Below are 13,013 nucleotides of genomic sequence, written 5' to 3' on the forward strand. Positions count from 1 at the left end.
ACCAAAAAAATGGTTGAGAAGTTAGAGGGTTGACATGTTGTGGGGTTGTTAACCAATGTCATAAAACAATATGTGTACTACTGTTTCATGAGAAAGTATTTGTTCTGTAAGCCTTCACCTGAAGTACAATTTTTAAAAAAAGTAAGAAACAGTCCGTCAATTTTTCAGGACATAAATGTTGAATACCTTTTATTAGGAGCCTAAAATTAGCTCTGCAGGTGGTGTTGGGGGTGTATATCTAAATATAACGCTGTCTTTGCCCTCAGGATACTCACAGTGTAGTAGAAGAGACGAGTATATAGTAAATACTTGCAATTTTGAGTGCTGAGTACTATAATAAAGGTATATACAAAGTACTACCTGGGAAAGGGGTGGATGCCATATGTTTCCTTTTAATTATTTTTTGAAATGCCATTGAATATTTTTCAAATAGATCTTTGGTTATATTACACATTTCCTCCTCTAATGTTAACATTCCAGAAACCATATAAATTAAATATGCACATTAATTTTAAGTTGTATCCCACTTTCAGAAATGTGAAAAAAAGTTTGTACAGAGCAAATAAGATAACAGTCAAATTCCTCTTGAGTAGGTAATTATATTAATGGGCAAATATTATATTGCAGGGATATTTCATAAGTAATTGAGGTTAGAAAAGTACACTCTCCTCCAGGGCTTGGGTTCTGCCTGGGCAAAGTCTGGGGTTAGGTGTGGGAATAGGAACGGCTCTATATAATTTAAGGAGAGACTAAAAAGATTTTGATGTTTCCACTGGAAATCCATGAAGGAGTGAAGCCAGAATAGAAGAGGGAGAGAAGATAGAAAAAGTAGTGAAAACACTGCTGCAGAAATCCTGTGAGCCTCCTCCTCCAAAACTGAGGATATAGGAATTTTCATCTTGAATCCTGCGAGCACAGAAGAGGGGCTGTTATAAAGAAATGTGAGATACAGACAGAGCTGGGTCATGGATGTGCCATTTGTGCAGTTGCCTTGCACTTGGTTTTATACTGTACTGTTGCTGTCTTGAAATTCTTAATAATCTTTGAACATGTGTTTTGTAAGTGAAGTCTGATGGGATGACGGAGTATGTGCATAAGCAGAGGCGATAAGCAACCATATGTATGTCTGCCATTTCCAGCCTCCATTTACATTCTCGACGCCCCATGAGCACAGAAACCCCACAGACCTACAATGCCTGGGAGTTTGGCAAGACACAGAATGTGAACGAGGTAAGCATGCTATGTCTACTACTGAGTAGATGGGGTTGCTGGCAGCCCTTAGAAGCCACACTTTCCGTTTCAAACTAGAACTTCCTTCTTCGAATATAAAAAGAAGGCAATGGCACGCTAAGAAACACAAACGACCAAGAAGTCCTATAATATCTTTTCTTAGTTGCGTTAGTTCCCTGTATTAGCCAACCACTTATGCTAAAAATGTTAGCAGAGAAGGAAAGGAAAAAGAAAGCAACCCCTAGTTCATTTTCCTTCCAGTCCTTTATTACTTACTCATCAGTAATCCTAGGTAGAAAATGTTGACAGAAGGTGCAAATATTGAGAAATGAAATAAAAATAGTTCAGTTAGTTTTGTGCAGTATTTCCACTGTTCAGGGGTTAATTAAATATATATACATGTATGAGTTAAGAAACACAAATTGTGTAATTTTGATGATTCTACATATAGTTAAATGCTCTTATATTTGCAAGAAGTACAGCCAGAATGCTCCTCAGAAGCAAAGATAGCAAAACTTCATCTCATGTACTTTGGACATGTTATCAGGAGGGATCAGTCCCTGGAGAAGGACATCATGCCTGGTAAAGTAGAGGGTCAGCAAAAAAGACGAAGACCTTCAACAAGATGGACTGACACAGTGGCTGCAACAAAGGGCTCAAACAACAATTGTGAGAACGGCACAGGACTAGGCAGTGTTTTGTTCTGTTGTACGTAGGCACGATAGGAGACAGAACCAACTGGACAACACCTAACAACAACAACAACGTATTTGCATTCAAAATTGTCATTGCACAATATAAAGACGAACAGTAAAATTCATTCTAATTTAAAATTGAATTTTCTTTACTGAAAACAACAATAAATACCATAAAAATCCAAAACAAAACAAACAACAGCAACAAAACCAAAACACCATGACAAGTCAAGAGAGACTGCAAAGGAAAGGAAAAGGAGATATCTTTTAGTATCTTTTTAACAGCATTTTTTTTTTCCGGCCCATATTTCCAGTTTTCACTGGGTCCCACAAATTATGCAGCTGACCTTGGATATAAATCTACAATCATATATATGAGTGAAAGCAAGGCAGAGGAAAAGAATGGTGAGAAGGAGGCAGAGAGAATGAAAAAAAAAAAGTCTAGAAATCTCTTCTGTACACATATCCATAAGTAAAGCAAGGCTTGGAGGGTTATTTCCCAGGTCTTCAGATTACTATTCTTCTTGGAATGGTTTTCTTTTCTAAGCTCTGGGGTTAATGAAGTTCACTGCATATGATATAACATTCTTTACATGTTACATATTTGACACTGATGAACATTGTAAACTCATTATAGGCAGGAGCTATATTTTAATCTTCGTTTTTCTTGGTAGCAAAAAAATATTGGTTTGAAAATGTTGCCTTTGTTAGGGATTTTTAAACGTATTCAGTTGGTATCTGTTGAGTCTATCCTCCAAATATAACCAGAATCTGAACTTCCTCTCCACCTCCACCTTTACCTGGATCAAGCCACCATCTCTCACCTTGATTATCACCGTGGTGGTTTAACTGGTTTCCCTGATTCTGCCCTGCCCCACCACAGGACCATTTTAACACATTAGCCAGAAGGATCCTTGGAAAACTTAAGTCAGATCATTTTACTCCTTCCCTCAAAACTCTTAAATGGCTTCCCTCTGTGCAGAATAAAAGCCCAATCCTACATCAACTCCCAGGTTCTACAAGATCTGTCCCCTGCTATCTTTCTGACTCCATCTCCTATTATTCTGCCTACACTCCTCACCATTCAATTGACTTCCTTTTCCAACACACCAGTCACATTCCTGCTTGAGGACTTTCATGCTTGCTCTTCTCACCTCTTTAAATACTCTTACCCCAAATAATATCTGGATGGATTGTTCCCTCACTTCCTTCAGTTCTTTGATAAAGTATCCTATTTGTGAGGGTTTTCTCAGTTGTCCTTTTAAAAGTACGCTCTCACTCAAAGCTTTCCATTTCCCTCTTCCATGCAGTGTGATTTTCTACATATTTTGCTTATTTATATTGTAAGTTGTCTCCACAATGGAATGTAGTTTCCATGAGTGAAAGATTTCCTTCTGTTTTGTACAATGCTGTATCCCCAGTATTCAGAACAGTAATTGGCACTCCATGGGAACTCAATAAGTATTTGCTGAATGGATGAATGAAGTGAATATCGGATGATTTCTAACATATAGCATGCTTGTAGGTAATATTCTCTAAAAAGACTCTGAGCTCCTGGGTTTTGTGACTTTGGGGAAATGTTTAGTCTTGTATTACATCATTGTAATGTGTCTTTTTTCTTAATTTTTTTTTTTATCTAGCTTTGCTCCCTTTAATATTTTTGCTTTAATTATACCAAATATGTTGTCACCAGAGAGTGGTGAGGTGTAGAGTACGACACTGCAGATATTTCAGAGATTCTGGAGAAGCTGTCAGGGGCTTGTATCCAGCAGCTTAGTCAAGCACTTGCCCTGATTAACACCTTTGAATATTCTCAACATGTCTCTGGTTTTGGTTTTGGTGCTGGTGTTCACTTTTCTTGGGACTCTTAGGCCAGGTGGTCTCTTCTGTTCCTGAGGGACATTTGAATATAAGAATTAGTTAGCCAGCTCCAATATTAAGACACTTCCCTTAGTACAATCAAGTCTGTTTCCACTTTATAAGGTTCAGTCTTGCTATGAATGCCAGGGACCTAAAAAAATGGAAAAATATTAAATATTTTCAAATTTTCCAACATAAATTATTTTCAGAAAATTATAAACGCATAAAAGGGCTGATTAATATTGTTTTTTCTTTTAGACAGAGTAACTTTTAAAAACAAAAATGTGTATTTTTCAGAATTCTTTTCATTGCGAATAACAGAAAACTATCTCAAACCAGTTTAAGAATAAAGTAGAGAAGTCTAAGGATAAAGGTGGTTTCAAGAATAGCTGTATCCAGGGATTCAACTGATATCAAAAGACTCTCTCTCTCTTATTCCTTCCTGAGATAGTTTTTCATGTGGTGGGCAAGATATCTGATGATTCCCTGGACTCATATCTTGCCAACTTCTCCAGTCCAATGGAAAGAGATAGTTTCACAAACATTTAGACTGGAAAACCAGGGAAGAATTATCTTGGTTGAGGTCACATGCCCATCCCTTAACCAATCTCTTTGTCTAAGGGAAGAAGTAATCTGTTTAGTTGATTCTGAAGGTCATGCTCACCTGTATAATAGAAGAATGGAGTGAGTAGGGTTAAATCAACCACAGAACCACTGGAAAGAGTGTTCCTTACTCTGGAAAACTGCCATACCACTCAACATAAGCAATCACAAAGAATTCAATGGACTGTTATTCACAATAAATATTTTGGGGCCAGTTTTATGATTTTGGAGTCATGGTGGCACAGTGGTTAAGAGCTTGGCTGCTAACCAAAACGTCAGCAGTTTGAATCCACCAGCCACTTCTTGGAAACCATAAGGGGCAGTTCTACTTTGTCCTATAAGCTAGCTATGAGTTGGAATTGACTCGACAGCAATGGCCTTGGTTTTTGTTTTTTTATGATTTAGATCTCCACAAAGGGAGTGGCTTCCAGAAATAGGAAGGCATGATATGGTGGAGAGGTGAGTATCCAAAGTGTATTGGATGCCTTCTGTGGTAACATGCTATGCTCACTATGCCAAGTATTATCATCCCTGTTTCATTCTTTATCTTTAAACCAACCATATGAGGGAGATGTTAATCCTCATTTTATGGTGAGGAAACTAAAATTCATAATAAATTTCCTGTAGTCACAAGCTTGGTCACACAAGAATCAAACCCAAATTATGAACCCACATCTGACTCTGAAAACCATGATGTTTTCAACATATGGTAATGTTCTCGCTTAGAAATGTTGGTGCCTTGATCAAGTAGAGGCTTTTTTTGTTTTGTTTTCTTTCTTTCCTCTAAAAAAAAAAAAGGTTATGTTATCAGTTAGAGGCTAACTTTGGGAAATTAATCCATTCCTAAATGAAGACCTGTTGAGCATAGGTCCTAGAAGGGATGGGGGTTCATTAGCATTGAAAACAGCAAGAAGGTGGGAAAGATTTCAAATGGTGAGCTCAGTATGGAAGATTTTCTTTTCCTGTATGAACATAGCTTTAAAAAGTTGGAGATTTGCTGGGATTTCCATTTCCATATGTAATCAATAAATTTATTATTTTTCATGGATTTTATATTAATTAGTTGCTGTGGAAACTCTGACTGTGTTATTCATTCATGTAACATCTATATATTGAATTTTACTATAGGCTAAGCATTGAAAAAAAAAAGCCCATAACTCAATTAAAAAATGTGCAAAGGACTTCAATAAACATTTCCCCCAAATAAACAAATGGCCAATAAGTACATGAGAAGATGCTCAATATCATTAGTCATTATGGAAATGCAAATCAAAACCACAATGAGACACCACTTCATACCCACGAGGATGGCTATTATCAAAAAAATGGAAAATAACAAGTGTTGTTGAGGATATACAGAAATTAGAATCCTGGTGCATGGTTGTTGGGAATTCAACACAGTGCAACTGCTGTGAAAAACACTTTGGTGCTTCCTCAAAAAGTTAAACATAGAATTACCATATAACCCAGCAATTCTAATTTAGGTATATATCCCAAAAAATTGAAAACAGGGGCTCAGATGGATATTTGTACACCAATGTTTGTTGCAGCATTATCCACAATAATCAAAAGGCAGAAACAATTCAAGTGTCCATCAAGAGATAAATGGGCAAACAAAACATGGTATATACACACAATGGAGTATTATTCAGCCATAAAGAGAACTAAAGTTCTGACACACTATGACATGGATGAACCTTGAAAACATTATACTATGTGAAATATGTCAGACACAAAAGCACAAATATTGTGTGATCCCACTTGTCTTAGTTATCTACTGCTGCCATAACAAAAATACCACAAGTGGATGGCTTTAACAATTTATTTTCTCACATTTTTGGAAACTAGAAGTCTGAATTCAAGGTGACTGTTCTAGGGGAAGCTTTTCTTTCTATGTCGGCTCTAGATGAAGGTCCTTGTCTCTTCTGAGATTCTGCTTCTAGGAAATCTTCATGTGGCTTGGCATCTCTCTTCCCCCATCTCTGCTTCTAAATAGGACAATGAAGTGAAGACAGTGGTGAAGGGAAATAGTCCCAGTGGGCAGAACTTCAAGCAGTTCACCAGGTTGCTCACTTTGCTTGGAAGGAGAAATGGCCAGATGTGCGATTGTATACTGAATTTAGAGACCATCTGAAGAATAGATTTGATGCATTGGACACTAATGACTGGAGACCAGAAGAGTTGTGGGATGACATCAAAGACATCATAAATGAAGAAAGCAAAAGGTCATTAAAAAGACAGGAAAGATAGAAAAGACCAAAATGGATATCAGAAGAGACTCTGAAACTTGCTCTTAAATGTAGAGTAGCTAAAGCAAAAGGAAGAAAGGATGAAGTAAAAGAGCTGAACAGAAGATTTCAAAGAGTGGCCCAAGAAGACAAAGGAAAGCATTATAATGAAATATGCAAAGATCTGGAGATGGAAAACCAAAAGGGAAGAACACACTCGGCTTTTCTCAAGCTAAAAGAACTGAAGAAAAAATTCAAGCCTTGAGTTGCTATATTGAACGATCTGTGGGCAAAATATTGAATGAAGCAGGAAACACCAAAAGAAGATGGAAGGAATACACAGAGTCACTGTACCAAAAAGAATTGGTCTATGTTCAACCATTTCAGGAGGTAGCACATGATCAAAAACCGACGGTTACTGAAGGAAGAAATACAAGCTGCACTGAAGGCATTTGCAAAAAGAAGAGTCTAGGAATTGTTGGAATACCAGTTGAGATTTTCAACAAATGGATGCAACACTGGAAACACTCACTAGTCTATGCCAAGAAATTTGAGCTACCTGACCAACCGACTAGAAGAGATCCATATTTGTGCCCGTTCCAAAGAAAGGTGATACAACAAAATACAGAAATTATCAAAAAATATCGTTAATGTCACACACAAGTAAAATTTTGTTGAAGATAATTCAGAAGCGGTTGCAGCAGTACATCGACAGAGAACTGCCAGAAATTCAAGCCAGATTCAGAAGAGGACATGGAATGAGGGATATCATTGCTGATGTCAGACAGATTCTGGCTGAAAGCAGAGAATACCAGAAAGATATTTACTTGTGTTTTATTGACTATGCAAAGGCACTCAACTGTGTGGATCATAACAAATTATGGATAACATTGGGAAGAATGGGAATTCCAGAACACTTAATCGTGCTCATGCAGAACCTGTATGTAGACCAAAAGACAGTCATTCGAACAGAACAAGGGGATACTACATGGTTTAAAAACAGGAAAGGTGTGTGTCAGGGTTGTATCCTTTCACCATACTTAATCTGTATCCTGAGCAAATAATCTGAAAAGCTGGACTATATGAAGAATGGGGCATCAGCACTGGAGGAAGACTCATTAACAACCTGCATTATGCAGATGACACAGCTTTGGTTGCTGAAAGTCAAGAGGACTTGAAGCACTTACTGATGAAGATCAAAGGCTACAGCCTTCAGTATGGATTACACCTCAACATAAAGAAAACAAAAATCCTCACAACCGGACCAATAAGCAACATCATGATAAACGAAGACAATATTGAAATTTTGAAGAATTTCATTTTACATGATCCACTATCAACACTAATGGAAGCAGCAGTGAAGAAATCAAAAGATTCATTGCATTGGGCGAGTCTGCTGCAAAAGATCTCTTTTAAGTGTTAAAAAGCAAAGACGTCATTTTGAGGACTAAGGTGTGCCTGACCCAAGCCATGGTATTTTCAATCACCTTATATGCATGTGAAAGCTGGACAATGAGTAAGGAAGGCCAAAGAAGAGTTGATGACTTTGAATTAAGGGGGTTGGCGAAGAATATTGAACATACCATGGACTGCCAGAAGAACAAATCTGCCTTGGAAAAAGTACAACCATAATCTTCCTTAGAAGCAAGGATGGTGAGATTTTGTATCATGTGCTCTGGACACTTTTTCAGGAAGGACCAGTCCCTGGAGAAAGACATCATGCTTGGTAGAGGGTCAGTGAAAAAGAGGGAGACCCTCGACGAGATGGACTGACACAGTGGCTACATCAATGGGCTCAAACGGCAACAATTGTGAGGATGTTGCTGGACCGAGCAGCGTTTTGTTCTGTTGTGCATAGGGTCGCTATGAGTCTGGAACTGACTAGACAGCACCTAACGACAACAACAACATTCAAGTTCTTCAATTACATTAATTTGCATTAAATTAAATTAACTTCATTTAATTATATTGTATTTTTACCTAATTTAGGATCATTAGATTGCACATTTCTCAAAAATCTCTGTTCTATTCATCTTTTTGCTCTCAACCCCTAACAGTGCCCCTGTGTCAATACAGGTGCTCAACAAATAGTTGGTTAACTAATTAATTACTTTTCTGAACATCATTCTAATTATTCAGATAATAAGAGATAAAAACAATACCTCTGACTGTAGAAATTTTGCAATCTTTTTGAAAATGCAAGGTTCAGAATATAATATTAATAATTATAAAAAAAGAAAATATTTATATAACACATACCATATGTCAGGGGCCATTCTAAGTGTTTTATATGTATTAATTCTTACATTAGTACCTGTGAGGTAGATACAATTTTCTGAAGAGGAAACTGAAGCATAGAAAGAACAAGGAATTTGTCTAAGGTAAGTAGTGAAAGTGGTATAAAATTCCAGGCATCTGGCTTCAGAGTTACTCTCACCCAGTACATTGATTCTGTAAATCACCTGATAATACAAAAAAAATCTAATTTAATTAGTTAAATTAAAGACTAAGTATTAAAATAAATATGCCTCCAATAATTAGCACATGCAAAATATCTATACGAAAATATTCCATAATTTTAAATTTCACTTTGAGTCAAGAATTATGATCTCACACTTCCTCTCAAACATCATTAAACATGAAGAAGCTGCTAACAGCCTCCTCCTTAGTTCTTCCTCAGGAAAAGGGGGAAGGTGTTGGTCCTACTCCCACCACCTATCAGGCAGAGCATCTCTGCTTTTATTTCCTTTTGTTGTAAGATTTCCTTTCATGAAAATGGTTAAAATGATAAAATTAAATTTACTTTGGATACTGCTATTATATCTATATATTTAAGTACATGTAAGCCCTAGAATTAGCCCAAGATAAAAACAGAAAATTAATCAGAATGTGCCTTCAGAGATTATGCACCTCCTCTGTTCTTTCTCCTGCTCCCTATAACACAAACAACAGGACCAGCTAATCACAAATGTCCCAACTTCTGGAACTTTGCATTTTATAGAAATTCTTTTAGATTGAAACAATGAATTTCTACTGTTGGAAGTTTGGGTTCTGGTGGCCTATCTGCTATACCATCAGAATTGATTTTTCTGACATGCAAAGTCTTCTAAAATCATATTAAAACAAGTATGAGCACCACCTCCCTCTTTGTTTCATCATACTTTCTCCAGAATATTACCAGTGAAAGCGAGCCTCTACTTCTACAGTTTGTCATACTGTGGTGGCTTGGGTGTTGCTGTGATACTGGAAGCTTTGCCACCGGTATTTCAAATACCAGCAGGGTCATCCTTGGTGGATAGGGTTCAGCAGAGCTTCCAGACTAAGGTAGACTAGGAAGAAGGACCTAGCTGTTCTCTTCTGAAAAAATTGGCCGGTGAAAACCTTCTGAATAGCAGCGAAATACTGTCTGATGAACTATGATGTTGGCAAAGAATACTGAATATAGCATGGACTGCCAGAAGAACAAATTTGTCTTGGAAGAAGTACAGCCAGAATGCTCACTAGAAGCAAGGATAGCGAGACTTTATCTCACATACTTTGAACATGTTGTCAGGAGGGACCAGTCTCTGGAGAAGGACATCATGCTTGGTAAAGTAGAGGGTAAGCAAAAAAGAGGAAAACCCTCAACGAGATGGATTGACACAGTGGCCACAACAATGGGCTCAAGCATAGCAACAATTGTGAAGATGGTGCAGGACCGGGCAGTATTTTGTTCTGTTGTACAAAGGGTCACTATGAGTAGGAACCAACTCGATGGCACCTCACAACAACAACAACAATAACATTTCTACATGGAGCTATTCTCAGCCCCAGAAACCATGAAGCATATTCTTTAAAATAGAGCCAACCAAGTCAAAATACTGCCAGGAATTTGCAAATCTAATCAGCGAGATCTTCAAATCCTTTTGTGAGGTTGAAAGAGAATATAGTGTCAACAGGCCTACACAGGTGTCATAAGTAACATCATTAATAGCCTTTTAATAACCCTTAGCAACATTACATGCTTAAAGTAGACAGGATCAATAAAAATGCTGCTATCTTATTACTGAAATCAGGCTTGTGGCTTGTGGCGATTCATTTCCATTGGCCTTGATAACTGAGCAAAAGACACAAATCCCACTATATGGTGAGATGAGATGAACACAAGATGGGTAGAAAAGGAGAAATTTAGGAAGGGGACACAAAAGTAGAAGCCCATCAGCTGCTGGGAAGTCAAATCTAATAGATAGTCTGTTACAGTACTCCAGGGATGGCAAGAATATTTTTCAGGTAAGAATCACATTCTCATGATAGAATTTTGCAACACGAACACCTTCTTTATTGCAAATACCTTTTTTCACCAACATAAATGGCAACTATACAGGTGGACCTCACCAGATGGAATACACAGGAATCAAATCAACTACATCTGTGGAAAGAGACGATGGGAAAGCTCAATATCATCAGTAAGAACAAGGCCAGGGGCCGACTGTGGAACAGACCATCAATTGCTCATATGCAAGTTCAGATTAAAACTGAAGAAAATAAGAACAAGTCAGCAAGAGCCAAAGTACAACCTTGAGTATCTCACCTGAATTTAGACACCATCTCAAGAACAGAGTTGACCCGTTTAACACTAATGACTGAAGACCAGACGAGTTGTGGAATGGCATCAAGGACAACATACATGAAGAAAGCAAGAAGTCATTTAAAAGACAGGAAAGAAAGAAAAGACCAAAATGGGTGTCAGAAAAGACTCTGAAACTTGCTCTTGAATGTAGAGTAGCTAAAGCGAAAGGAAGAAATGATGAAGTAAAAGGGCTGAACAGAAGATTTTAAAGGGTGGCTCCAGAAGACAAAGTAAAATATTATAATGACATGTGCAAAGACCTGGAGATGGAAAACCAAAAGGGAAGAACACACGTGGCATTTCTCAAGCTGAAAGAACTGAAGAAAAAATTCAAGTCTTAAGTTGCAATATTGAAGAATTCTATGGGGAAAATATTAAATGATGCAGGAAGCATCAAAAGAAGATGAAAGGAATATACAGAGTCACTGTACCAAAAGGAATTGGTCTATGTTCAACCATTTCAGGAGGTAGCATATGAGAAGGAACTGATGCTACTGAAGGCAGAGGTCCAAGGTGCACTGAAGGCATTGGTGAAAAAGAAGGCTCCAGGAATTGACAGAATACCAATTGAGATGTTTCGACAAATGGATGCAGCTCTGGAAGTGCTCACTCACCTATGCCAAGAAATCTGGAAGACAGATACCTGGCCAACCGACTGGAAGAGCTCCATATATATGCCTATCCCCAAGAAAGGTGATCCAACTGAATGCGGAAACTATCGAACAATATTAATATCACACACAGATAAAATTTTGCTTAAGATCATTCAAAAGTGGCTGCAGCAGTATATCAATAGGAAACTGCCAGAAATTCAAGCTGGATTCAGAAGAGGACTTAAAACCAGGGATATCATTGCTGATGTCAGATGATCCTGGCTGAAAGCAGAGAATACCAGAAAGATGTTTACCTGTGTTTTATTGACTATGCAAAGGCATTCAACTGTGTGGATCATAGCAAATTATGGATAACATTGCAAAGAATGGGAATTCCAGAACACTTAATTGTGCTCATAAGGAACCTGTGCATAGATCAAGAGGCAGTCATTGGAACAGAACAAGGAGATACTGCGTGGTTTAAAGTAGAAAGGTGTGCATCAGTGTTGTATCCTTTCATCATACTTATTCAATCTGTGTGCTGAGCAAATAATCTAAGAAGCTGGACTATATGAAGAATGGGGCATCAGTACTGGAGGAAGACTCATTAACAACCTGCATTATGCAGATGACACAGCTTTGGTTGCTGAAAGTCAAGAGGACTTGAAGCACTTACTGATGAAGATCAAAGGCTACAGCCTTCAGTATGGATTACACCTCAACATAAAGAAAACAAAAATCCTCACAACCGGACCAATAAGCAACATCATGATAAACGGGGAAAAGACTGAAGTTGTCAAGGATTTCATTTCACTTGGCTCCACAGTCAACACCCATGGAAGCAGCAGTCAAGAAATCAAAAGATGCATTGCATTGGGCAAATCTGCTGCAAAAGACCTCTTTGAAGTGTTGAAAAGCAAAGATGTCACCCTGAAAACTAAGGTGCACCTGACCCAAGCTATGGTGTTTTCAATTGCCTCATATGCATGTGAAAATCGGATGATGAATAATGAAGACCAAAGAAGAATTGATGCCTTTGAAATGTGGCATTGGAGAAGAATATTGAATGGACTGCCAAAAGAATGAACAAATCTGTCTTGGAAGAAGTACAACCAGAATGCTCCTTATATGCAAGGATGCCGAGACTACGTCTCACATACTTTGGACATGTTGTCAGGAGGGATCAGTCCCTGGA

The 13,013-nt window shown here is 37.8% G+C and overlaps 1 pseudogene; it reads left to right on the forward strand.

Moving 5' to 3' along the window:
• Positions 1–1,164: 1,164 nt before the first annotated feature.
• Positions 1,165–13,013, forward strand: part of LOC105756952 (Krueppel-like factor 8) — a 62,083-nt pseudogene continuing 50,234 nt past the window's right edge.

Source organism: Trichechus manatus, unplaced genomic scaffold (genome assembly GCF_000243295.1).
Source record: "Trichechus manatus latirostris isolate Lorelei unplaced genomic scaffold, TriManLat1.0 scaffold00009, whole genome shotgun sequence".
Classification (NCBI taxonomy): domain Eukaryota; kingdom Metazoa; phylum Chordata; class Mammalia; order Sirenia; family Trichechidae; genus Trichechus; species Trichechus manatus.